This window comes from Arachis ipaensis, chromosome B4 (genome assembly GCF_059453495.1).
Source record: "Arachis ipaensis isolate K30076 ecotype BB chromosome B4, ASM5945349v1, whole genome shotgun sequence".
Classification (NCBI taxonomy): domain Eukaryota; kingdom Viridiplantae; phylum Streptophyta; class Magnoliopsida; order Fabales; family Fabaceae; genus Arachis; species Arachis ipaensis.
The window spans coordinates 126,276,717-126,303,282 of NC_142439.1; the positions used below are offsets into that span (position 1 = coordinate 126,276,717).

Here is a 26,566-nt window from a genome sequence, read left to right on the forward strand (position 1 = left end):
GATTGCACCGTCCTCGGTGCATGCTGAGATTTGCAGGTGGATGGGTTGTTTCAACTGTTGCTTTTCTCTAAGGATTGTGCAGATGGACTTGTCTGTCTCCCCATGTAAAATGTCTTCCGCTTCCCTTCCGGGTGGCCATCCTGAAAGAAAAAGGGGAGAAGAGTAACCCAGAAATAGAGATAAGAAAATAAAAGAAGTATGGGTTAACGCCAAATGATAAGGGTCTCATTTACATGGAAGCTTCAACATGTAAGTGAGAAAACAATAGAAGCCATGGCATACCAATGGTGCAAAATTTGCAACAATGGGGAAAAGAGTGGGGGAGGAGAGATAATATAAATTCATATCAATGCAAAAGTAATACAAATATAAAAGATTGGCATTGATTTAAATAATATTACTCAATCAGAATTAAACAAGTCACCAAGTACCAAGAAAATACCAGAAAAGATGTAACAGTTGAATAAGAATATTTGAACACCAATAATAACTTTAGAAAAATAAAAATATGCAATGAATGAAAGTATGCAGATAAATTAAATAAAATAAAATGAAAGTGAAAAAGAATGAGAAGTAGAAAAAGAAAGTGAGAAAGGAGAGAGAAGGAAGAAATTAGGATTGGAAGAGAAAAGATAAGAAAATTGGCACTAATCTGGATAGGTTGTGCGACGCTGGCGACGCGGTCACGTGGGTGACGCGGTCGCGTGGTGCGCGATAAGGTTGGGTGACGCGGACGCGTGGGGCACGCGATCGCGTGACTCGATTTGTGCTAGTGGCACGAGTGCAGCCTCGCGGTCGCACAACTCTCTGTTCGAAACTCTTTTTGCCAAAATTCTGGGTGACGCGATCGCGTGAATGGCCTTATCTTCAATATGACGCGGACGCGTGGGAGGCTTGGGCTTCCAGCACGAGTCCAGCCTAACTCCAGCACAACTTTCGGCCAAGCACCCTTTTTACGTCGATTTTCAGGGCACGCGGCCGCGTGGGTGACGCGGTCGCGTGGGAGGCCAAAGTTCCCATGTGACGCGGACGCGTCGGCGACGCGGTCGCGTGGGTCGATTTGTGCCATTGGCACGCCTCTAGCGCTGCTCCTGCGTAACTCTCTGTTCATATTAATATTGTCTCCCATCTCCTTGCGACGCGGACGCGTCGCTGATGCGGTCGCGTCGCGTGCTCGCTTTTTTTTTTTTTTTTTTTAAATGCAGAATGCAGTATTGATATGAATGTGATGCAAATCTCCAAGTTCAATATAACAAAATAAAATAAAATTCAAAAACAAATAAAACTAAATAAAAATGAAAAAAGACGATCATACCATGGTGGGTTGTCTCCCACCTAGCACTTTTAGTTAAAGTCCTTAAGTTGGACATTTGGTGAGCTCCCTGTTATGCTGGCTTATGCTTGTATTCATCCAGGAATCTCTACCAATGTTTGTATCTCCAGTAACCTCCGGGATCCCAAACTAGGCACAGAAAGCCTTCAAGCAAGTTGAAGCAAGTGACAAGGCCCCAAGAGTGCTGATTTCTAGATTGAATTCCGGGGTCCCAGACCTTGCCTTTGCACCCGTCTTTTGGTTGAGCAATATTGTTCCATCCGGGTGGCAAGCAGTCTGAATTCTCACGTAAGCGGTCAAACAACTTCCTAGACCCATTCAGTTGAGCTTTACACCAACCTTTGCATTTAAACTTTGAGCACACAACCATGTTGAACCTTGCTTGACAATTCTTATCACTGGCCATCTTCCTCTTACTCTTAATGCCGCAAAGAGCTCTAAGTTGACCATCCGTCTCCAGTAGCCCATATTCAAGTGGGATTAGAAAGCTATGGGATATGAATTTTACCCACTTGAATGTTGTGAAGGATGATGGCAACTTAGGGGGAGGGCTTTCCAACAACTTTGGCAAGGTAATTTCAAGTTCCACTCCCTTGTGCTCATCTTTGACATCTTCTACCTCTTGATCAACTTCTAAAAAATCTTCAACTATGATCTGCCTTGGAGGTTGTACGCTCTTCTCAACATCAACATCAAACACCGTGGAAGGAGGCTCTGTGACTGGACTTTCCAATGGAGGTACAGCATCTCTTAAGTCCACAACCACTTCTTCCTTTTTAATAACTGCTGCTTTGTCCAGTTGTTTAAGTATAAAATCATACTCATCCTCAATGTTTTTCTTTCTATGACAAATCCTTTCAACTATTCTTTCATCTTCAAGGGTCTCTCCTACCCTTACCCGTAGGGCCTCCTCTAGCTCTTTATGAAGTATAGATTCGCGAAGATGATTCCTTCTTTCCTGTTCCATATCAATAGCATAATTGGGATCATCTTGCTCTTGGATTGATGGATGTGGGTGCTCTTCCATGGATGGTGGTGATGGAATGGAGAGATCATTCTGTGGTTGACAAAGAAGTGCACTAGAGCTTGAGGGTTGATTGTTGAAGGTAATTGATGGTCTGATTTGGGCGACGAGAGCTTGTATAGTAGAGTTTAGATCGGCAAGTGCTTTCTCCATGGAGGTTTGGGGTAGATAGGAGGGTTCATTTGGTTCATAAGGTGGTTGGTATGGTGGATGAGGGTTAGGGTCATATGGAGGTGAATGGTGGAAAGAGGCTTGTGAGTTTGGTGGTCCAAAGTTCTATTGAGGAGGGGGTTCATAGGCGTATGGTGGTGGTTGTTGATAATCAAAAGAGCGCTCACCATAGCCATTGCCTTGATATACATCACAGAATGGTTGTTGATAGTCCATTGGAGGCGGTTGTTGCCATGAGGGTTGAGTAAATCCTTGCGGCTCCTCCCATCTTTGATTCTTCCAACCTTGATGCCTGTTCTCATTATAGTTTCCATTCCTAACAACAACATTGGAATCAAACTTGAAGCGAGAGGGGTGAGAATTCATAGTAGCTAATTAAAAACAAAAATAAAAATAAATTTAAATTAAAAGGTTATTTAAATTTTTGAAAATTAAATTTTGAAATTTTGAATTTTAAATTTTTGAATTTTGAATTTTTGAAATTTGAAATTTGAAAATTTTTAAATTTGAATTTTGAAAAAAAATTTTAAATTTGATTTTTGAAATAAGATAAGATAAAATAAAAATTTAAAAATAAAAGAAACCAATAACCTCTTAACTTAAGAAAAAGTAAAAATAAAAATAAAAATAAAAACAAATAAACAAGCAAAAAAAAATATTTACAATAACCAATAATAAGGCACACGTTTACAATTCCCCGGCAACGGCGCCATTTTGACGTTAGGATTTTTGCCAGTAAAGAATGTCATAAAAACAGTCGCGTTGTAGATATAGTCTCTAAACTGACAAAAATCCCTTCGTACAAACGTTTGGTTGTCACAAGTAACAAACCCCTTTGAAATTGATAACTGAGTATTCAAACCTCGGGTCGTCTTCTCAAGGAATTGCAGGGAGGTGTTCTTATTATTGATTATGAAAAAGTGTGTTTTTGGGGAATGTTGAGTTTGGGCAATGGGCACAGATATATTTAAATGACAAGTAAAATAAATAAATAACTGTAAAATAAGCTTTTGGCAAGGTATGAAGACTGGAGGTCCTATCCCAGTTATCCTTATCAATTGTAATGAGAATTGGATTTTTCTCCCACTTTATTAACCTCTAACTATGAAGGTAAGTTAAGTGGATGAATTAATTCTTGAAGAATTCCGATTCTCAATCAACAATGAGTTTGATAACTCAAGAGTTACCAATTATTTAACCAAAGCCAAAAGGAAGAAAATGTGTAAGTTAAATTGAAAGCACTTATAAATAAAGCAAAGCAATCTTAAATCTGAAAATACCTCGAATTGCATTAACAAAAGAAATTAAATCTGGCATAGATGTTCATAAATTAAATTGAGAAAATAAATAAAAATAAAGAACCTGGGATTGAGAGTCACTCCTATAACTAAGAGAAATCCTAAATCCTAATCTAAGAGAGAGGAGAGAACCTCTCTCTCTAAAAACTACATCTACTCCTAAAATTGTGAATTATGTGTGAGCCTCTCTATGAATGAATGCATTCCTCCACTTTATAGCCTCTAATCTGTGTTTTCTGGGCCGAGAACTGGATCAAAAATAGCCCAGAATTCGCTGGTTGCGAATTCATTTGCGCTGATTTCCGTCACTTGCGACGCGGCCGCATGGATCACTCAGTCGCGTTGCCTAGCGTCAGGGAAACTATAGCATATTATATATCAAATCGAAGCCCTGGACGTTAGCTTTCCAACGCAACTGGAACCGCATCATTTGGACCTTTGTAGCTAAAGTTATAGCCGTTTGAGTGCAGAGAGGTCAGGCTGGACAGCTTAGCAATTTCTCCAACTTCTTGCATTCCTTCCACTTTTGCATGCTTTCTTCCCATCCTCCAAGCCATTCCTGCCCTATAATATATGAAAATACTTAACACACATATCAAGACATCTAATGGTAATAAGAGAGGATTAATAATAAGCAAATATAAGATCAAAGAAGCATGTTTTCAATCAAAGCACATAATTAGGAAGGCAAATGTAAAACCATGCAAATAATATGAATAAGTGGGTAAAGAGTTAATAAAAACCACTCAAATGAACCCAAGATAAACCATAAAATAGTGGTTTATCACCCGGCAAAGGCGCCAATGTTACGAGGGTTACCTGAAACTGGAGGTCGATCTCGGATGAGATCTTCTGTACTGGTCGGAGAAGGCGTGTCCGGCTGGCGGGTGATGCCAGGGCATTTTGGCCAGTTTCACTGACCTTTTCTTTACTGTTTTTAGGGTAGTTTCATGCATTTCCTTAGGAAATAAGCTAGTTTTGGGTAGATATTCACTTACAGCTTGATTCAAGCATACATTGTGCACTTTACATGATTTCATGAGGATTTTGCATGAATTTAAGGACAAAATTGGATATTGCATTTCCCATGACTTGGACTAGAACTTTGATGCACGTTATTGCTTGATTTCAGGACAAAGGAAGCAAAGAAGAACCACATTAGTGGCTACGTTAGTTACACTAACGTTAATACTAACGTGGAATGGGAGTAACTTGCAAAGTTAATGAGAAAAGTGATTGCCAATAACGCTCTCAAAGCCATCATTGCCCACGTTAAGAGTCACGTTAACTAAGTTAACGTGAACTCTAACGTGGAAGTAAAGAAATGGAGCCAACGTTAGTGACACTTAACATTATCACTAACGTTGGACCAAGATCATGAGTGGCCACGTTAGAGACCACGTTAACTTAGTTAACGTGGCCTCTAACGTTAAGAAGAAAGAGGGGGAGCCAACATTAGTGACACTCAACATTGTCACTAACGTTGGCCAAAGCACATTAAGCCACGTTAACTCCCACGTTAACCTAGTTAACGTGGAAGCTAACGTGAAGGAACAAAGTGGTCGACAACGTTAGTGACACCCAAAATTGTCACTAACGTTGGAGGAACACAAGCCCCCAATGAGCCACGTTGACTCCCACGTTAATCTAGTTAATGTGGAAGCTAACGTGGAGAAAGAAGGTGATCGCCAACGTTAGTGACACCCAACATTGTTCCTAACGTTGGAAGGAGCCACACATGCCACCATGAGCCACGTTAACTCCCACGTTAACTTAGTTAACGTGGAAGCTAACGTGGATAAGGGAAAGATGAGCCAATGTTAGTGACACTCAACTTTGTCACTAACGTTGGAGATGGCTAGCAAGGCCACGTTAGAAGCCACGTTAACCTAGTTAACGTGGACTCTAACGTGGAAAATAGGGGCAATTTAGAACGTTAGTGACAATGGTAAGTGTCATTAACGTTCTCGAAGGATGGCAAGCCTACGTTAAAAGAGCCACGTTAACTAAGTTAACGTGGACTCTAACGTAAGGAAGGGGGAGGCTTCTCAATGTTATTGAGAAAGTTGAGTCCCAATAACGTGTGCGAAGGACATAGTGGAAATATTAGTGGCAACGTTTGTGCCACTAACGTTGAGGTTAACGTGGCTTTTAACTTTGGTGAGGAACGTTAGTGAAAAAGGTGATTGTCACTAACGTTCTCGAACCCATATTTTCACTGAACGTTAACACCACTAACTTCCTGAGCCAAAGCCCCTGCCCACTTCATACTTTCTCTCTGCAAGTAAAAGCTAAGCCCAATGAAGAAGAGAACTGCTTCAAACTCAAGATCCAAAGGCCCAAGACTTGAAGAATCAACTAGAAGAACAGAAGAGTAGTATATATAGGAGTAGCTTTGAAATATTTTGGGGAGTTGGGAAATTATAGGGAGACTCTTAGCATAGGAACTACTCTCTGTATTTACTTTCTCTGCACTTCTAAGTTTTCATCATGTATTCTCCATCTTTGTTTTCATTTTCCAGAGCTATGAACAACTAAACCCCTGTCATTGGGTTAAGGAGCTCTGTTGTAATTTGATGGATCAATACTAGTTTTCATTATTCTTCTTCTATCTTTTTTCTTGATTTTACTTGAAAGCTTTCGATCTTCATCCAATTGAGTAGTTATCTTGAAAAAGAAGCTATTCATACTTGGATCTCTTCTGAACCTTGAAAGAGGAATGAAGAGATCAAGCTAGAAATGCTTTCTCATGCTGGACCAAATTGGGTTTGGATGGATATGTGACTATAATCCTCTCAACACTTGGTTTGGGAAATGCATGTGGTATAATCAGTGACCATACTTCATCTCTTCTCATGAGCAATTGACCAAGGAATTGGCTATTGATCAAGATTTGAGAGATTGAATTACAAGAAATTGTAATTCAATCACTTAAGATTGCCAAGGAGATCAATGAGTGCATTGATTGAGGAAGAGATGAAAATGAAATTGATCTGGAGAATGCAACATCTCCTAAGCCCAATGAACTCCCCATTTCTGATCTTACCCATTCTCTTTAATTTCTGTTATTTACTTTAATGAGCAATTCCCCCATTCCCATTTACAATTCTGCAATTTACCTTCCGTCATTTACTTTCAGATCTATAATTCTAGCATTTACTTTCCTGTCAATTACCTTCCCACCATTTTATTTTCTGCAATTCTCAACTCAAATCCTGGATTCGCTCAACTAGATAAGTCCTCTAATTAAAGTTTCTTGATCAATCAATCCTTGTGGGATTCGACCTCACTCTATTGTGAGTTTTTACTTGACGACAAATTCGGTACACTTGCCGAAGGAAATTTGTTGTGAGACAAGTTTTCCGTGCATCAAGTTTATGGCGCCGTTGCCGGGGATTGATTGTGCATCAACAATGATTAGATTGGAGGATAACTAGATTGAGCATTTTATTTTTGTTTGATTTAAATTTCTGTTTTAGTCATTTACTTTCTGTTTTAGATAACTTCTTCCCTTCCCCCTTAATTTTTCTTTGTTATTTACTATTCATCTCACTAACCCACTAACTGTTTGATATATTGCATCACTCACACTAACAGTAATTCTGACAGATATACTTTCTGCACCTATTCTCTTTGCTTGTACTTGTTGGTTGTATGACAGGGAAAAGAAGCGGGGTTTCAACTTCCTTTGATTCTGAACCTGAGAGAACCTTCCTTAGACTAAGGAGGGAGGCAAGAGAAAAATGTGTAGTTGGTGCTGAAGAAGAGGAGGAACACTTTGAGGAATACTTTGAACCAAACATGGAAGAAAATATGGAAAACCATCATGAAGAAGAGGCTCACAACCATGGCAGAGGAGGTCGAGCAAATCATGCTGGGGAGGATAGAAGAGTTTTAGGCTCTTACATCAATCCAAACCCAGGAAACTGTGGAAGTAGCATTCAAAATCCAACCATCCATGCCAACAATTTTGAACTGAAGCCACAGCTCATCACCCTTGTGCAGAACAACTGTTCGTTCGGAGGGAGTGTCCAAGAGGACCCAAATCAACATTTAACCACCTTCCTGAGAATATGTGACACAGTGAAATCTAATGGTGTTCATCCTGACGCCTATAGACTGCTCTTATTTCCATTCTCACTCAAGGATAAGGCAGCCAAGTGGCTGGAATCTTTCCCAAGGGAAAGCTTGACAACTTGGGAAGACGTGGTGAATAAATTCTTAGCAAGATTTTACCCTCCTCAACGAATCAATAGGCTGAGAGCTGAAGTCCAAACTTTCAGGCAACAAGATGGTGAGACTCTATATGAAGCATGGGAAAGGTTTAAAGACCTAACAAGGAGGTACCCACCAGATATGTTCAATGAATGGGTGCAGCTGCACATTTTCTATGAAGGGCTCTCTTATGAGTCAAAGAAGGCTGTAGACCATTCATCCGGAGGATCTTTGAACAAGAAGAAGACTATTGAGGAAGCCATAGATGTCATTGAAACAGTAGCAGAGAACGACTACTTCTATGCTTCCGAAAGAGGGAACACAAGAGGAGTAATGGAGCTAAACAATGTAGATGCTCTGCTGGCCCAAAACAAGCTCAATACCCAGCAGCTGGCTGACCTCACCAAGAAGATGGAGAGGAACCAAGTAGCTGCAGTATCCACTTCATCAACAACCCAAGAAGGAGTGAATGAAGAAGCAGAGGGTAGTCAGGAGCAAGCCAACTACATTGGGAATTCACCTAGGCAAAACCATGATTCATACTCCAAGACCTACAACCCTGGATGGAGGAATCACCCAAACTTTGGGTGGGGAAATCAACAAGACCAAAGCCTTGATCAAAGATGCCCAAATCCAAACAAGGCAGCCACCCAACACTTCACATCTAGACCATATCAACACCCCCATAACAACAACTCCCCACATTCATATCAAGGCCAGAATAACCCTACTCAGCCTGACCTGTCATCATTTGATGAAAGAATCTCAAGGATTGAGAATCTACTTGAAAGCATAAGCAAAGAGATTCAAGATAGTAAAGCATTCTGAGAAGAGGTGATATCCAATATGTAGAATCAGGATGCTGCCATCAAGAAACTTGAGACATAAATTGGCTACTTATTCAAACAAATCCCCCGCCACAACCTTCGCAGCAAGACTAGCTCAACACAAAGGGAGGAGTGTCAGGCTATCACCCTTAGGAGTGGCAAGGAACTGAAGGAAACCCCCCAGAAACCACAAAAAGAGGACTCAACTAAAGAGGAAGAAGAGCAGGACGAAGCTCGAGTTCCCAATTTGAATTTACAAAAAGGGGAAGGAGTGCTGAAGCCAGACGCCCCAAGAGTCCCATACCCTCAGCAATTAAGGAAGAAAGGGGATGACAATCAGTTTTCGAGATTTCTGGAAATCTTCAAGAAACTGCAAATCAACATACCCTTTGCTGAAGCAATAGAACAAATGCCACTCTACGCCAAGTTCTTGAAGGAGCTCATGACTAAGAAGAGAAGCTGGAAGAACAACGAGACTGTGATACTAACCGAAGAATGTAGTGCTATCATTCAGCACAAACTACCCCAGAAATTGAAGGATCCCGAGAGTTTTCAAATCCCTTGTATTATAGGGGAAATCACAGTGGAAAAGGCTCTGTGTGACTTAGGAGCCAGCATCAATTTGATGTCAGTAGCTATGATGAGAAAGATGAAGATTGAGGAAGCTAAACCAACAAAGATGGCCTTACAATTGGCAGACAGATCGTTCAAGTTCCCGCATGGCGTCGTAGAAGATTTGCTGGTGAAGGTGGGAGATTTTATCTTCCCAGCAGACTTTGTAGTGCTGGACATGCAGGAGGAAGCCAAGGCTTCCATTATTCTGGGAAGGCCATTCTTGGCCACTGCTGGAGCTGTAATTGATGTACAAAAAGGAGATCTCACCCTGAGATTACACAAGAAAAAGATGACGATCAATGTGTTCAAGGCCATGAGTTACCCACCAGAGCAAATGGGAGAATGTATGAGGTTGGACTCACTTGAAGACACAGTGCAGGAAAGTTTTGAAGAAGAAGAACTTGAAGGTATAATATAGGAGGAGTCTACGTGTAGTGAAGAGGTTGCAACAGCAGAAAGTCAAATACAAGGTGCACCAAAGGAAGAGAACGAAAAGTCAGAAGCACCCAAACTTGAACTCAAAGCATTGCCACCCTCTCTCAAATATGCGTACTTAGGAGAAGATGAAAATTACCCAGTGATTATAAGCTCCTTCCTCAGCCAAGATCAAGAGGATGAACTGCTCAAAGTACTGCGAAACCACAAAGATGCCATTGGTTGGACTCTTGCTGACTTGAAGGGGATAAGTTCGGCCATATGTATGCACAAGATACTGCTGGAAGAAGATGCCAAACCATCCATTCAATCCCAAAGGAGGTTGAACCCAATCATGAAGGAAGTGGTACAGAAGGAAGTTATGAAGTTGTGGCAAGGGGGTAATTTAACCAATCTCAGACAGCCCCTGGGTTAGCCCCGTGCATGTCGTCCCAAAAAAGGGAGGAATTACCGTGGTTCCCAATGAGAAGAACGAACTAATTCCTACAAGGACAGTCACAGGATGGCGGATGTGCATAGACTACAGGAAGCTCAACGAGACTACACGAAAAGATCATTTCCCCCTTCCATTCATGGATCAGATGTTGGAAAGACTCGCAGGGCACGCTTATTATTATTTTCTCGACGGTTATTCAGGATATAACCAAATAGTGGTTGATCCCAGAGATCAAGAGAAAACCTCATTCACTTGCCCATATGGAGTGTTTGCCTACAGGCGCATGCCATTTGGGCTATGTAATGCACCTGCGACTTTCCAACGCTGCATGCTTTCTATCTTTTCAGATATGATAGAAAAATTCATTGAAGTTTTTATGGATGACTTCTCGGTATTTGGAGATTCCTTTCCTAGCTGCCTACATCACCTTGCCTTGGTATTGAAAAGATGCCAAGAAACCAATCTGGTCTTGAATTGGGAAAAATGTCACTTTATGGTGACAGGAGGAATAGTCCTTGGTCACAAAGTTTCTAACCAAGGCATTGAGGTTGACAGAGCCAAAGTAGAACTTATTGAAAAACTGCCTCCAGCCAGTGATGTCAGGGCAATTAGGAGCTTTTTAGGGCATGCTGGTTTTTACAGAAGGTTTATTAAAGATTTTTCAAAGATAGCCAAGCCCTTAAGCAATCTGCTTGTATCAGATACACCATTTATCTTTGATGAAACATGTATGTCAGCCTTTGAAAATTTGAAAATGAGGTTGTCCTCTGCTCCTATCATTTCCCCACCTGATTGGAATTTACCGTTTGAATTGATGTGTGACGCATCGGATTTCGCAGTTGGGGTAGTGTTGGGACAGAGGAAAGATAACTTAGTCCACGTGATATACTATGCTAGCAAGGTCCTTAATGATACTCAAAGAAATTATACCACTACTGAAAAGGAGTTGCTAGCAATAGTTTTTGCATTTGACAAGTTTAGATCATACCTCATTGGTGCGAAAGTGATTGTTTTTACAGACCACACAGCACTTAAATATTTATTTGCCAAGCAAGAATCAAAACCAAGACTAATAAGATGGATCTTATTATTGCAGGAATTCAATATTGAGATCAGAGACAAGAAAGGAGTGGAGAACAAGGTAGCAGATCACCTATCCAGGATTCCTCATAATGAAGGTGGAGCACATAATACAAGTGTAAACGAGCTCTTCCCTGATGAGCAGTTGATGACAGCTCACAAAGCACCATGGTTCGCAGACATTGCCAACTTCAAGGCATCTGGAGCATTACCTCCAGAGATCAATAAACATCAAAAAAGGAAGCTCATGAATGATGCAAAGTACTTTGTCTGGGATGAGCCATATCTCTTCAAGAAGTGTTCAGATGGAATCCTTAGACGATGTGTTTCGAAAGAAGAAGGACGAGAGGTCCTATGGAACTGCCACGGCTCATGTTATGGAGGCCACTTTGGAGGAGACAGAACAACAGCAAAGGTGTTACAAAGCAAATTCTTTTGGCCCACCCTTTTCAAGGATGCAAAAGAACTGGTAAGGAGCTGTAATGAATGCCAAAGATCTGAAAACTTGCCCAAAAGAAATGAGATGCCACAGAATTTCATCTTGGAACTGGAACTGTTTGATGTGTGGGGAATTAATTTCATGGGACCACTCCCAACCTCATATGCAAACAATTACATCTTGGTAGCAGTAGATTACGTCTCCAAGTGGGTAGAGGCTATTGCAACCCCAACAAACGATAACAAGGTGGTCATGAACTTCCTCAGGAAGAATATCTTTAGCCGGTTTGGAGTCCCACGAGCACTCATCAGTGATGGAGGAAGCCATTTTTGTAACAAACCACTAGAAGCTCTTCTCCTACGATATGGGGTAAAACATAAGGTAGCCACACCATACCATCCCCAAACAAGTGGACAAACTGAGATATCCAACAGAGAACTAAAGAGGATTCTGGAAAAGACTGTGGGTGCATCAAGAAAGGATTGGTCGAAGAAGCTGGATGATGCTCTTTGGGCATACAGAACAGCATTCAAAACACCACTTGGAATGTCCCCATATCAACTGGTGTATGGTAAGGCTTGTCATTTACCACTAGAGCTGGAACACAAAGCTCTCTGGGCTATCAAGATACTAAACTTCGACAGCATTGCCGCTGGTGCAAAGAGGATCTTACAGCTGCAAGAGATGGAGGAATTCAGGTCACAAGCCTATGAAAATACCAGGATGTACAAAGAGAAGGCAAAGAAAAGACATGACATGCGTCTTGCACCCAGAAGTTTCGAAAAGGGGCAGCGAGTACTTCTCTACAATTTCAAATTGAGACTGTTCCCAGGAAAACTCAAATCAAGGTGGTCCGGACCTTTTCTTGTCACAAAAGTATCGCCATATGGACACATCGAAGTCATGGATGAAGGTTCAGAGAGGACTTTTACAGTTAATGGACAAAGACTCAAGCATTACCTGGGCAACATAGGGGAAAACCCCAGAGTAAACTATCATCTCAAGTGAAGGAGGAATCGTCAAGCTAGTGACGATAAAGAAGCGCTTTGTTGGGAGACAACCCAACCTCAGGTATTTTCCTTTTCACCTTTATTTCAATAAAGATCACAAGTTGTTTCCCCTGTATTGTAAGGAGCTAAGTTTGGTGTTCCATACCAGAACAATCCAAGAGTGATAGTGTAATTCTAAGTTTGGTGTTCCACCAAAGGACAGTAGTTAGAATTACACTCCACTCCCAAAACACATTGCTAGCTCCAACCAATCAAGGGAAACCACTTAGATGTAGTTAGACTTTAGTTAATAAGTGTTTTAAGATATGAGGTTCTCAGCATATATGCAAGGTTTGGTACTAGGCACGGAACTAAGTTTGGTGTTCACACACCAAATTAAGTTCAGAAATCACAAGCATACATGCAAGCTAACTATTTCTCAAGTGCTTTGGGAACAAGCAACTTCAAATAACTTTGCAGGAATCTTATGAGGAAATGGTGCACTTTCACCCAAGGAAGTGAGGTAGCAAGGATTAGGATGGTGACAAAGAAAGAAGGCAACTAGAAATCGTCACCAGAAGGTTGTATTGTTACTTAATACCATTGTACCCAGAATTGTTGAAAATTGGAATTTCAGATGCACTTTTGATTAATAGTTGCTCGTAATTTGAACTTTATTTTAATTCTGTCTTTTAAAGTTTTGATGCATAGGTCTTTTGTCGCTGGTCTTTATGTTACTGCATCATTTCTTTACTTACTTGTATGCTTGTCCCTTTTGAATCAAATGAAAAGAGAATGATTGTTTTCAAAAGACCAGAGTGGAGTTCATACTAGGGAGTAAGTCCATGAGTTTGTGGTGTGGTCATAAGTTAGCTAAGTTGGTTCAACCATAAGGTGGGAAGACAACTATCTGTCATGAATACTATGCTTGAGACACACCCCATGAGATTAGATAAATAAGAAGATCCTAATAAGAAAAAGGGAAAGAACAATCAAAGTTGAGGAATAAAAGAAAAATAGTAAGCAATAAGGCTAGGCACCAATGGTTTTAATCTTAAAGCATGTGTCTGTGATGCTCCTGTGTGAGGGATCTACTTGGATGAATAAGCTCTTAGGGGTGCCTTATCACTTGGTAACTTGGGTTAACTAACCCGGGATTATCAGCTGAAAGTCCACTATCAAGAGTAACCCTCACCACAGAGCATTTAGTAACCCAAAGAGGTGCTGGACACCAAGGTCTCAAGAAAAGAAAATAAATAAACTATGTGCCTGTGGTGTGTATCAAGTAAGTCCTTAGGGGTGCTTCAACACCTAGCACCTTGAACAAACTGGTTCGGGAGTGTTGGCTGAAAGCTTATTTTAAAGAGTTGCCCCCTTACAGAGCACTTAGCTTAAGAACAAAAATAAGCCATCAAATAACAATAAAAGGATCAATGAATAAAAGTCTCATGGAATGCAATAACAAGTGAGTATTTTAGGACATGATAAAGGTCTGAAAGCCAGGAATGAGCCTAAGTTGCTATGCATGAAACCACCATAAAACCAGGGACATGACTTCCACAAGAATGACTCAATTCTCTTGGCATTCCATTCATCATTCTCTTGTTCCAGTACTTGCTTAGGGACAAGCAAGCTTTAAGTTTGGTGTTGTGATGCCAGGGAATTTTGGCCAGTTTCACTAACCTTTTCTTTACTGTTTTTAGGGTAGTTTCATGCATTTCCCTAGGAAATAAGCTAGTTTTGGGTAGATATTCACTTACATCTTGACTCAAGCATACATTGTGCACTTTACATGATTTCATGAGGATTTTGCATGAATTTAAGGACAAAATTGGATGTTGCATTTCCCATGACTTGGACTAGAACTTTGATGCACGTTATTGCTTGATTTCAGGACAAAGGAAGCAAAGAAGAACCACATTAGTGGCTACGTTAGTTACACTAACGTTAACACTAACGTGGAATGGGAGTAGCTTGCAAAGTTAATGAGAAAAGTGATTGCCAATAACGCTCTCAAAGCCATCATTACCCACGTTAAGAGTCACATTAACTAAGTTAACGTGACTCTAACGTGGAAGTAAAGAAATGGAGCCAACGTTAGTGACACTTAACATTATCACTAACGTTGGACCAAGATCATGAGTGGCTACGTTAGAGTCCACGTTAACTTAGTTAACGTGGCCTCTAACGTTAAGAAGAAAGAGGGGGAGCCAACGTTAGTGACACTCAACATTGTCACTAACATTGGCCAAAGCACATTAAGCCACGTTAACTCCCACGTTAACCTAGTTAACGTGGAAGCTAACGTGAAGGAACAATGTGGTCGACAATGTTAGTGACACCCAACATTGTCACTAACGTTGGAGGAACACAAGCCCCCAATGAGCCACGTTGACTCCCACGTTAACCTAGTTAACGTGGAAGCTAACGTGGAGAAAGAAGGTGATCACCAACGTTAGTGACACCCAACATTGTCACTAACGTTGGAAGGAGCCACACATGCCACCATGAGCCACGTTAACTCCCACGTTAACTTAGTTAACGTGGAAGCTAACGTGGATAAGGAAAAGATGAGCCAACGTTAGTGACACTCAACTTTGTCACTAACATTGGAGATGGCTAGCAAGGCCACATTAGAAGCCACGTTAACCTAGTTAACGTGGACTCTAACGTGGAAAATAGGGGCAATTTAGAACGTTAATGACAATGGTAAGTGTCACTAACGTTCTCGAAGGATGGCAAGCCTACGTTAAAAGAGCCACGTTAACTAAGTTAACGTGGACTCTAACGTAAGGAAGGGGGAGGCTTCTCAACGTTATTGAGAAGAGTTTTAGGCTCTTACATCAATCCAAACCCAGGAAACTGTGGAAGTAGCATTCAAAAGCCAACCATCCATGCCAACAATTTTGAACTGAAGCCACAGCTCATCACCCTTGTGCAGAACAACTGTTCGTTCGGAGGGAGTGTCCAAGAGGACCCAAATCAACATTTAACCACCTTCCTGAGAATATGTGACACAGTAAAATCTAATGGTGTTCATCCTGACGCCTATAGACTGCTCTTATTTCCATTCACACTCAAGGATAAGACAGCCAAGTGGCTGGAATCTTTCCCAAGGGAAAGCTTGACAACTTGGGAAGACGTGGTGAACAAATTCTTAGCAAGATTTTACCCTCCTCAATGAATCAATAGGCTGAGAGCTGAAGTCCAAACTTTCAGGCAACAAGATGGTGAGACTCTATATGAAGCATGGGAGAGGTTTAAAGACCTAACAAGGAGGTGCCCACCAGATATGTTCAATGAATGGGTGCAGCTGCACATTTTCTATGAAGGGCTCTCTTATGAGTCAAAGAAGGCCGTAGACCATTCATCCGGAGGATCTTTGAACAAGAAGAAGACTATTGAGGAAGCCATAGATGTCATTGAAACAGTAGCAGAGAACGACTACTTCTATGCTTCCGAAAGAGGGAACACAAGAGGAGTAATGGAGTTAAACAATGTAGATGCTCTGCTGGCCCAAAACAAGCTCATTACCCAGCAGCTGGCTGACCTCACCAAGAAGATGGAGAGGAACCAAGTAGCTGCAGTATCCACTTCATCAACAACCCAAGGAGGAGTGAATGAAGAAGCAGAGGGTAGTCAGGAGCAAGCCAACTACATTGGGAATTCACCTAGGCAAAACCATGATCCATACTCCAAGACCTACAACCCTGGATGGAGGAATCACCCAAACTTTGGGTGGGAAAATCAACAAGACCAAAGCCTTGATCAAAGACGCCCAAATCCAAACAATGCAGCCACCCAACACTTCACATCTAGACCATATCAACACCCCCATAACAACAACTCCCTACATTCATATCAAGGCCAGAATAACCCTACTCAGCCTGACCTGTCATCATTTGATGAAAGAATCTCAAGGATTGAGAATCTACTTGAAGGCATAAGCAAAGAGATTCAAGATAGTAAAGCATTCCGAGAAGAGGTGATATTCAATATGCAGAATCAGGATGCTGCCATCAAGAAACTTGAGACACAAATTGGCTACTTATTCAAATAAATCCCCCACCACAACCTTCGTAGCAAGACTAGCTCAACACAAAGGGAGGAGTGTCAGGCTATCACCCTTAGGAGTGGGAAGGAACTGAAGGAAACCCCCCAGAAACCACAAAAAGAGGACTCAACTAAAGAGGAAGAAGAGTAGGACAAAGCTCGAGTTCCCACTTTGAATTTACAAAAACGGGAAGGAGTGCTGAAGCCAGACGCCCCAAGAGTCCCATACCCTCAGCAATTAAGGAAGAAAGGGGATGACAATCAGTTTTCGAGATTTCTGGAAATCTTCAAGAAACTGTAAATCAACATACCCTTTGCTGAAGCAATAGAACAAATGCCACTCTACGCAAAGTTCTTGAAGGAGCTCATGACTAAGAAGAGAAGCTGGAAGAACAACGAGACTGTGATACTAACCGAAGAATGTAGTGCTATCATTCAGCACAAACTACCCCAGAAATTGAAGGATCCCGAGAGTTTTCAAATCCCTTGTATTATAGGGGAAATCACAGTGGAAAAGGCTCTGTGTGACTTAGGAGCCAGCATCAATTTGATGTCAGTAGCTATGATGAGAAAGATGAAGATTGAGGAAGCTAAACCAACAAAGATGGCCTTACAATTGGCAGACAGATCGTTCAAGTTCCCGCATGGCGTCGTAGAAGATTTGCTGGTGAAGGTGGGAGATTTTATCTTCTCAGCAGACTTTGTAGTGCTGGACATGCAGGAGGAAGCCAAGGCTTTCATTATTCTGGGAAGGCCATTCTTGGCCACTGCTGGAGCTGTAATTGATGTACAAAAAGGAGATCTCACCCTGAGATTACACAAGGAAAAGATGACGATCAATGTGTTCAAGGCCATGAGTTACCCACCAGAGCAAATGGGAGAATGTATGAGGTTGGACTCACTTGAAGACACAGTGCAGGAAAGTTTTGAAGAAGAAGAACTTGAAGGTATAATAGAGGAGGAGTCTACGTGTAGTGAAGAGGTTGCAACAGCAGAAAGTCAAATACAAGGTGCACCAAAGGAAGAGTTTACAAGTGCATCGGCTACTATAGTAACCGAGGATGAGGTCGAGAACCAAGCAGGAAACGGGGCATCCTAGCCAGCGAAAGAGATCAATCTGACAAGTACCCTGAAAATCTGGCAGGCGGGTATTTGCATTGCTAGCTGTACAACCAAGGCAAAGTGGATTTCGACGGCGATGGAGGCTACCATGAACAACTTCCAGACTAGGCATGGCTGCGCCGGTGGTGACCTCGATTTCGGCTGCGCCGGTGCAGACCCCGATTCCAGCTACGCCAGTCTCATAACTATGTAGTGTTAGGTTCGAGGGAGTGTTTGACGGAGAGCGCGTTAGAGGGATGCGAAGAGTGCATTCGAGGGATGAAAAGTCTATTTGACAGAGAGAGACAGAGGTATTCGAGGGATAGAGTGTGTTTAACAGAGAGAGACAAAGGTGTCAAACACATCTCTATCCCACGAACACCTCTGCCACTTTCCTTCAAACACACTATCACCTCTGTCTCTCTCTATGAAACACCCTATCCATCCCACGAACACCTCTGTCAATTTTCCTCAAACACACTCTCACCTCACTCTCCGACAAACACACTCTCTATCCCTTGAAGACCTTTTTGTCTCTCTCTGTCAAACCCATTTTCCATCCCTTGAATGTGCTTTCCGTATCCCTCGAACGAGCTCTCCGTCAAACACTCTCTCCATCCCTCGAATGTAACACTACGAAGTCATGAGACCGGCGCAGCTGGAGTCGAGGTCAGCACCGACTCAGCCGTAATAGGGATCACCACTGGGGCAGCCAAGCCTAGTTTGAAAGCTGATCATGGTGGCCTCCATCGCCGCCGGAATACACTTTCCCTCAGCTATATAGCTAACAATCCTTATACCCGTCTGCTAGATTTTCGGAGTACCTGTCAGATGGATCTCATTTGTCTGGCTCGGCGGTCCCATTTCCAACTTGGTTTTTGAGCCCATCCTTGGTTACTACAACAGCCGATGCACCTGTAAACTTGAGCGATTCCGTCCTTCTATCCATGCCAGTGCCATTGCCTTATCAGAGCTCTTTTGATGATTGGCTTCTTCGAAGACATTGGATATGCCTTTTGAGACTCACTCTTCTGTACAGAACCTCGGCCACGCACCATAGTCCTCTTTATGATTGGGTTATGAATGTTGGACACGTCGATTAACATGATCCAAGTCCCCTGCCGATATTTCCTTGGAGACCTTGCTGCCAGCGACCGACGAAAAATCTGACTGCCAAACACGCTCTTCGCATTTTTCATGGCAGTGAGAAGCGTGTTGGGTTACTTGGCTACGTACCTTCAGAGATTTCCGACAATGTTACTGTTCCTGCCCTGGGTCGAGCTGTATGACCCGGGCTGATTGAAGACAAGTTGACCGACCTCTTCAGGTCAGAATTACCCAACCTCTTCTCAAGGAGCTCAGCCAAATCAGCAGAAGAGCCCAAAGAGGGCCCAAATGAAGGAACCCAGCCCAAATCTAAAGGCAATTAAAGTCTAGAAAGATAAAGGCGGTTCTCCTTAAAGATAAGATGACTCCACTCAAAGATAAGATAAGATAAATATCTTATCTCCAGAAAAGGTCACTCTACACCATTATAAATACACTGGAGCACCCAGTTGTAACTCATACTCTGATTATACTAAAAACCTGCCTAAAGCACGTGCTAACTTAAGCATCGGAGTCTCTTGCAGGTACCACCACCCACCGGTGACAAAGCATCAGTATCATCACCAAATCCAACGAGTCGGACACGTTAGCTCCGACTACCAACTCAGATCTCGTTCGGATCGATCTACAGCTTCAGGTAACCTCCGGAATAGTTACCATTCACGATTACAAAAGCATGTGACCCTATCTGCGCAAACGTGAAAGGCGGTTTATTCTTGTTGATGCTCCTTCTATTGTCCTTGACGGGTGTGGCTCTTTTCTGCGTCAAGGACAAGCAGGTATTACTTGAGGACTCAAGTGAGCAGATAGAGGAAGTTGATAGATTGACGGTGGTTACATATTTTTGTGAAATATAAGGGATGATGAAAGGGTTAAAGAAGCCGATGTTGTCGCTCATGACAATTACATCAATAAATTGGTTGGCGTGGTCAATGCTCTTCATGTACATCTCTGATTGGATGGGGAAGAAGGTGTACGGTGAGAAGCCTAGGATTAAAGTTGACACAGTGTATGACACAGGCTACCGGTATAGAAATTATGGTCTTATTCTAACTTGGTTGGTTATGGGTGCTATGTCCTTGGCTGTGGGACCCATTGCACGTGTATTTGGTGGCGCCAAAAATCTTTGGGGAGCTTGAAATTTTATCATTGCTTGTGGCTTGGCTATGATGGTTTACATCAGCAAGCTAGTTAAAGACGAGCAGCTCGAGCGCTATGTTGACCTCCGCTTCTAAGATCGTTAGCCCTCTAACACCATCTGTGCTGAGGTTTTGAGCTTCTTCGGCATTCTCGGCATTCTCGGCATTCCTCTTGTGGTAATTAATAATATATATTTATGGTATCAAATATAAATTGCATGCCATATTAGGATATATTATTGTCTTAAATGATTATTCTTTTTGGCCTCAATAAAATGTCCATGTAAATTTCTTATTTTTTGGATTTATCTATCTCTAAGATGTATATCCGATCTTCATCGTGATGAACAGGATGATCTGACAAATTAGCTATGTACATCACATTAAGATGAATGTGCCTGACAAACACCCACATCTACTTGGGTTCCTGTGAATACCCGGAAGAAAAACACAAGCCAATAACTATGTTTATACATCTCTCAGACGGTTAATCCACGATTTCATTGGAGACTTCTCGATACACCAGTTCAGTCGATCTCCGGGGATATTAAGGTCTCCGTAGTATAGGCTAGAATCAAAGAAGCAGTGTTCTCTGATCCGGAAGATTCAACCTTGTCTGTAGCGTTTTGAGTAGGATCGCCAAGAGAATAGCCTGTTAGAGCTTCACCCTCCATTGGATTGAATGACCAAGGGCCCTGGCGTTCATTCTGTAGCAGAGGAGATCAATGACCACAGACAATGGCTTTGATCACTTACAGCCTACCATAGAAGAGGATCATTCACAAGCAAAGATAATAGTACCAGAGTTTGTTCAGAAAGACAAAGCAACTCAAACTCCCAACTCAATTCCCATCATATAATTCCTAATAGCTAACTTCTTAATAGCTAAATTACAACTCCTTCTGATTCCGTCTGACTAAGACCTGCAAGACAACCATAAGCTTACTTCAAGCCACAATCCTTGTGGGATCGACCTTGACTCGCTCAGGTATTACTTGGACGACCCAGTGCACTTGCTGGTACTGCTGCTGTTGTACGAAATAGTGTGGGTTTTGTGTATACGCACACCAAAAGCAAAGAGGTAATAACAAGAAAATAAAAGAGGAACTTGAATTAAGATAAGAAGTAGAACTTAAACCTAGATGAAATTGAAAATAAAAGAAGAAACCCTAAAACCTAGAGAGATGAGAGAGCCTCTCTCTCTAGAATTCTACATCTATCTAAAACTAAAGTGTATGAATGAATGAATGGAATCTCCCCTTCCAGCTCCACTCCGTAGCCTCTTGTCTTCCTTTTCGGGCTTGAAACTAGGCCAAAAATAGCCCAGAAATCGCCCCCAGTGTATTCCCTTTATTGCAGCACGTGACGCTCGTCACACGTATGCATCAATTACGCGTACGCGTCAGTTGGAAGATGGCGTGATCACGCGTACACGTCAGCCACTCGCACGCGTTTGTTTCAGCTTCTCAAACCTTCAATTTCTTGTGTTCTTTCCACTTTTGCATGCTTCCTTTTCATCCTCTAAGTCATTCCTGTCGTATAACCCTGATATCACTTAACGCACATATCACGGCATCGAATGATAATAAAAGAGGATTAAAAATTAGCAATTTTAAGGCCAAGAAAGCATGTTTTCAATGGCAGCACAAAATTCGGAAGGGAACTTAAAAATATGCAAATTATATAGATAAGTGTGAGTAAAGTTGATAAAATCCACTCGATTCGATCCAAAATAAGTCATAAAATAGTGGCTCGTCAGTCTCTCAGACATCCTCTTGCTCAACTAACCCACTTGTACTTCCAAATTTCGAATTGAATCTCTTGTCTCTTGTATAAAGCTATGGGTGGTCTTAGAAAGTTCAGAAACTGTTGTGGCTAAGTCAGAGATGCTCTACAGGTGAAAGGGCTCTGGTTACTACTAAGAGGGTTGGAACTGCCGGTTGTTAAATCTATTCTGATTTGATCCGCCCTTGTTGTTGTTGAAGTATTGTTGAGGCTTTTGTGGCTGCTCTCTCCACCCAAAGTTAGAGTAATTCCTCCATCCCTGATTGAAAGTATTCGAATCTGGATCATTGTTGGGATTTCTAGAGGAATTGCCCATGTAGTTAATTTGCTCAGTAGTGGGTTGAGCATAGCCACAAGCATCCCCTTAGTTGTAGCTTCCAGTCACGTCGTAGGATGCATCTTGAGTATTAACAGCTGAGACTTGCATCCCGGTCAAGTGCTGAGAGATCATGCTAATCTACTGGAACATGAACTTATTTTGGGCCAAAATGGCATCTAGTGTGTCCACTTACACGACTCCTTTCTTCTGAGTAGTCTGACGATCGAATTTCTGCCGGTAAGGAATTTTATAAAAATAATCACGTTGCAAGTATAGTTTCTAAACCAACAGAGAATCCTTTCGTACAAAAGTTTTGGTTGTCACTTAAGTAAACCCAATAAAATTTATAACCGAAGTATTTAAACCTCGGGTCGTCTCTCAAGGAATTGCAGGGAAGTATGATTTATTATTGGTTATGGAAAAAGGTATATTTTTGGGTTTTTGAAATAAGGAACAGGAAAATAAATTAACAAGAAAGTAAATTAATTATCATGAAAACCATTGCAAGGTATAAGAATTGGAAATCCCATCCTAGTTATCCTTATCAGGTGTGATGAGAATTGGCTTTTGCTCCCACTTAGTTAACCCTTACTAAATAAAGGAAAGTCAAGTGGACTAATCAATTTGATTCCTCAAGTCCTAGTCAACTCCTATGGAAAGACTAGCTTTAGAGGAATCCAAATCAATCAACAAATTCCAATTTTCAATCAACAGCTGAGTTTGATAACTCAAGTGTCACCAATTGCTCAACCAAAGCAAAGGGGAAAAATCTAAATTATTTATATCATAAATAGAAGAAAGCAATCATAAATCAAAAATACCTCAAATTTCATTAAATAGAATATTCAAATCTAACATGAAGAGTTCATAAGCCAATTGGCAACATAAGTAATTAACAAGTGAAAGCATTAGAATAAATAAAAGTAGAAGAGAAACTAAATTAAAGGAACATTGAACCTGAAATGAAGAAGAAGTAAACCATAAACCTAAAACTAAGAGAAATCCTAAATCCTAAAACCTAAGACAGAGGAGAGAGCCTCTCTCTCTCTCTTTAGAAAACTACATCTAAAACCTAAAAATTATGAATTATGAATGTTGTCTTCATGAATGGATGGATTCCCCCAATTTATAGCCTCTAATCTGTATTTTCTGGGCCAAAAACTGGCTCAGAAATAGCCCAGAAATCACCCCCAGCAATTTCTGATACATCCAGCACGTGGCAAAGTCACGCGTGAGTGTCGTCCACGCGTGAGCATGGATTGGATTTTTGCTAGGTCACGCATGCATGTCGTTTATCTTCATGGAAGCTATGAAAAATTATATATCATTGCGAAGCCCCAAATCTTAGCTTTCCAAGGCAATTAGAATCGCCTCATTTGGACCTCTGTAGCTCAAGTTATGGTCGATTTAGTACCAGGAGGTCAGGCTGGACAGCTTTAGCAATTCCTTCAGTTTCTTATATTCCTTCCACTTTTGCATCCTTCCTTTTCATCCTCTGAGCCATTCCTGTCCTGTAATCCCTGAAATCACTTAACGCACATATCACGGCATCGAATGGTAATAAAGGATAATTAAAATTTGACAGTTTAAAGGTCTAGGAAACATGTTTTCAATTATATCACAGAATCAGGAAGGATTTGTAAAACCATGCAATTTATATGAATAAGTGAGTAAAGAATTGATAATAACCACTCAATTGAGCACAAGATAAACCATAAAATAGTGGTTTATCAACCTCCCCACACTTAAACATTAGCATGTCCTCATGCTAAGCTCAGGAGAAACTATAAGAGAGTGAAGAGGAATGGTAAAAAGTATGAAATGCAACCTATCTATATGAATGCAACTACATGCAAAATATTTCTACCTACTTGGTTAAAAGTAAACAAATCTTTTAAGAACAAATATGAACTGGATTTCACTAATTCAAATCACAAAATAAAGTACAAGTGAACTTGCAGAAGAAAATAGCTCATGAAAGCCGGGAACAAGGAATCAAGCATCGAACCCTCACTGGAAGTGTATGCACTCTAATCGCTCAGGTGTTTAAGGTTCGATCTCTCAATTCTCTACTAATCTTGCTTTCTAAGGCTTGCTTTTCTTCTACCAATCAACAAAGAATTAATGCACAGATACACATATCAAGAGGTCTTTTAAGGGTTGTAATGGGGTTAGGGTCAAGGTAGGAATGTATTTGGCCAAGTGGACTAAAATCTGAATCCTTAATTAACTTAAAATTTTCACCTAACTTAGACAATCCGTGTAATCATAATACAACATCTAACTATCCATTAACCATGTTTTCCACATATTCATGCATCCTAATTTCGAGTACAGTACATATGTATTGCTTTCACCATTTACTTTGGGGCATTTTGTCCCCTTTTACTTATTTGCTCTTTTTCTTTTCTTTTTCTCCTTTTTTCTTTTTCTTCCTTTTTTTCTTTTGTTTTTCTCAATGCATATAATTAAATTATTGAATGCATGAACATGTCCTAAACATTTCTTTTACATTTTCATAAAGAAGTTTAACATACTTAATTTCCAAAACCAAACGTTTCCAAATCCAATTTCCCCACACTTAAATTATAAGCACTCTCACTAGTCTAAGCTAACCAAGGATTCAAATTAAGGACATTATTGTTTTTCGCTTAGAGTTAATGATGTGCTAAAGTAAAGAATAAAAGATGTAAAATATGCTCAAATTGGTTTGCAAAGGATAATGAAAGGTTAAGGCCATATGGGTATGTAAGCTTAGTGAAACAAGGCCTCAATCATATAAGTGCATGCATACATCAAACCATGGAAATATAGAATTAAGCAAGACAAAGATCATAATTTTAGAGAGAAAACACACACACCAAAAATAAAATATTGGTTGGTAAAATGCAACCGATCAAATAGGCTCAAAATCTTACTGGTTTTGTGTGTTCGAGCTCTAAACCATGTTCCAGTATAATATTTCTTCAAACAAGTTCAATAAAAATTTTAATTCAAAATAGTAAAATGCTACAAAAAGTTTCTTGAAAAAAAAATATTACTTTAACCAAGTAGTGGTAAAATATGCACAAAATCAAGCAAACATGCAAATGCAACAATGAACCAACAAAAAAAATAAAACAATGGTGTTGAGAAGGAAATAACTAACCCACAGAAGTCGGTATCGACCTCCCCACACTTAAAGATTGCATCGTCCTCGGTGCATGCTGAGATGTGCAGGTGGACGGGCTGTTACAACTGATGTTTTTCTCTAGAGATTGTGCAGATGGACTTGTCTGTTACCCCATATAGAAGTTTTTCTTTCTCTTTCTCGGTGGCTAGCCTGAAAGAAGAGAAAAAAGAAAAAAAAGTAACCCAGAAATAAAGATAAGAAAATAAATAAAGTCTGGGTGGGTTAATGCCAAATAATGAGGGTCTCAATTACATGGTAGCTACAACATGCAAGTGAGAAAACAATAAAAGCACATGGCATACCAGTGGTGTAAAAGTTGCAATAATGGGGAGAGAGTGTGGGTAATACAAGATAGTGTAAGTTTATGTCAATGCAAGATAATATAAGTATCATGAAGGAGTAGCATTGACTTATGAAGAATAATACCCAGTCAGAGTAAAACAAGTCATGAAACACCAGAATAATTCAAGAAAAGATGCAACAGTTGAATAAGAAAATTTAACACCAATGGAAAAATAATAAATTTAGAAAAGAAAATAAAAATATGCACAAAATTAAAATGCAATGAATGAAAGTATGTAGATAAATTAAGTAAAATAGAATGAGAGAAAAGAAGGATGAGAAGTTAAAGAGATGAAGAAAAAGAAAGTAAGAAAGGAAGAAGAAAGAAGGAGAAAAAGAATGGATAATAAAGAAGAAAGAAGAAAAAGAAAGAAGAAAGAAATAAGGATTAGAAAAGAAAAGATAATAAAAGTGGCGGTGCAGGGATCTGGTGATGTTGCGCTATTGACGCGCACGCGTACTCCACGTGTGCGCGTGGGTCGCAAAATTTGGAAGGTGACGCGTGGGCGTCGGTCACACGTACGCGTGACCATGTTTGTGCTACTCGCGCGAAGGCATCCTTGCGCGCGCACAACTCTCTGTTTGTTTTGGAGTGTGTGCCAAAATTTCAAACGACGCGTGCACATCATTGACGCGTACACGTGAGTGTGCAAAATTTGAAAATGGCGCGTACGCGTCAGGGACGT

The 26,566-nt window shown here is 40.8% G+C and overlaps 1 non-coding gene across 1 annotated transcript; it reads right to left on the bottom strand.

The window, feature by feature from the left end:
- Positions 1–16,052: 16,052 nt before the first annotated feature.
- On the bottom strand, positions 16,053–16,159 carry LOC148569125 (small nucleolar RNA R71). Its single transcript, XR_015882695.1, has one exon. It is a non-coding gene; the product is annotated as a small nucleolar RNA R71 (small nucleolar RNA).
- Positions 16,160–26,566: the final 10,407 nt, after the last annotated feature.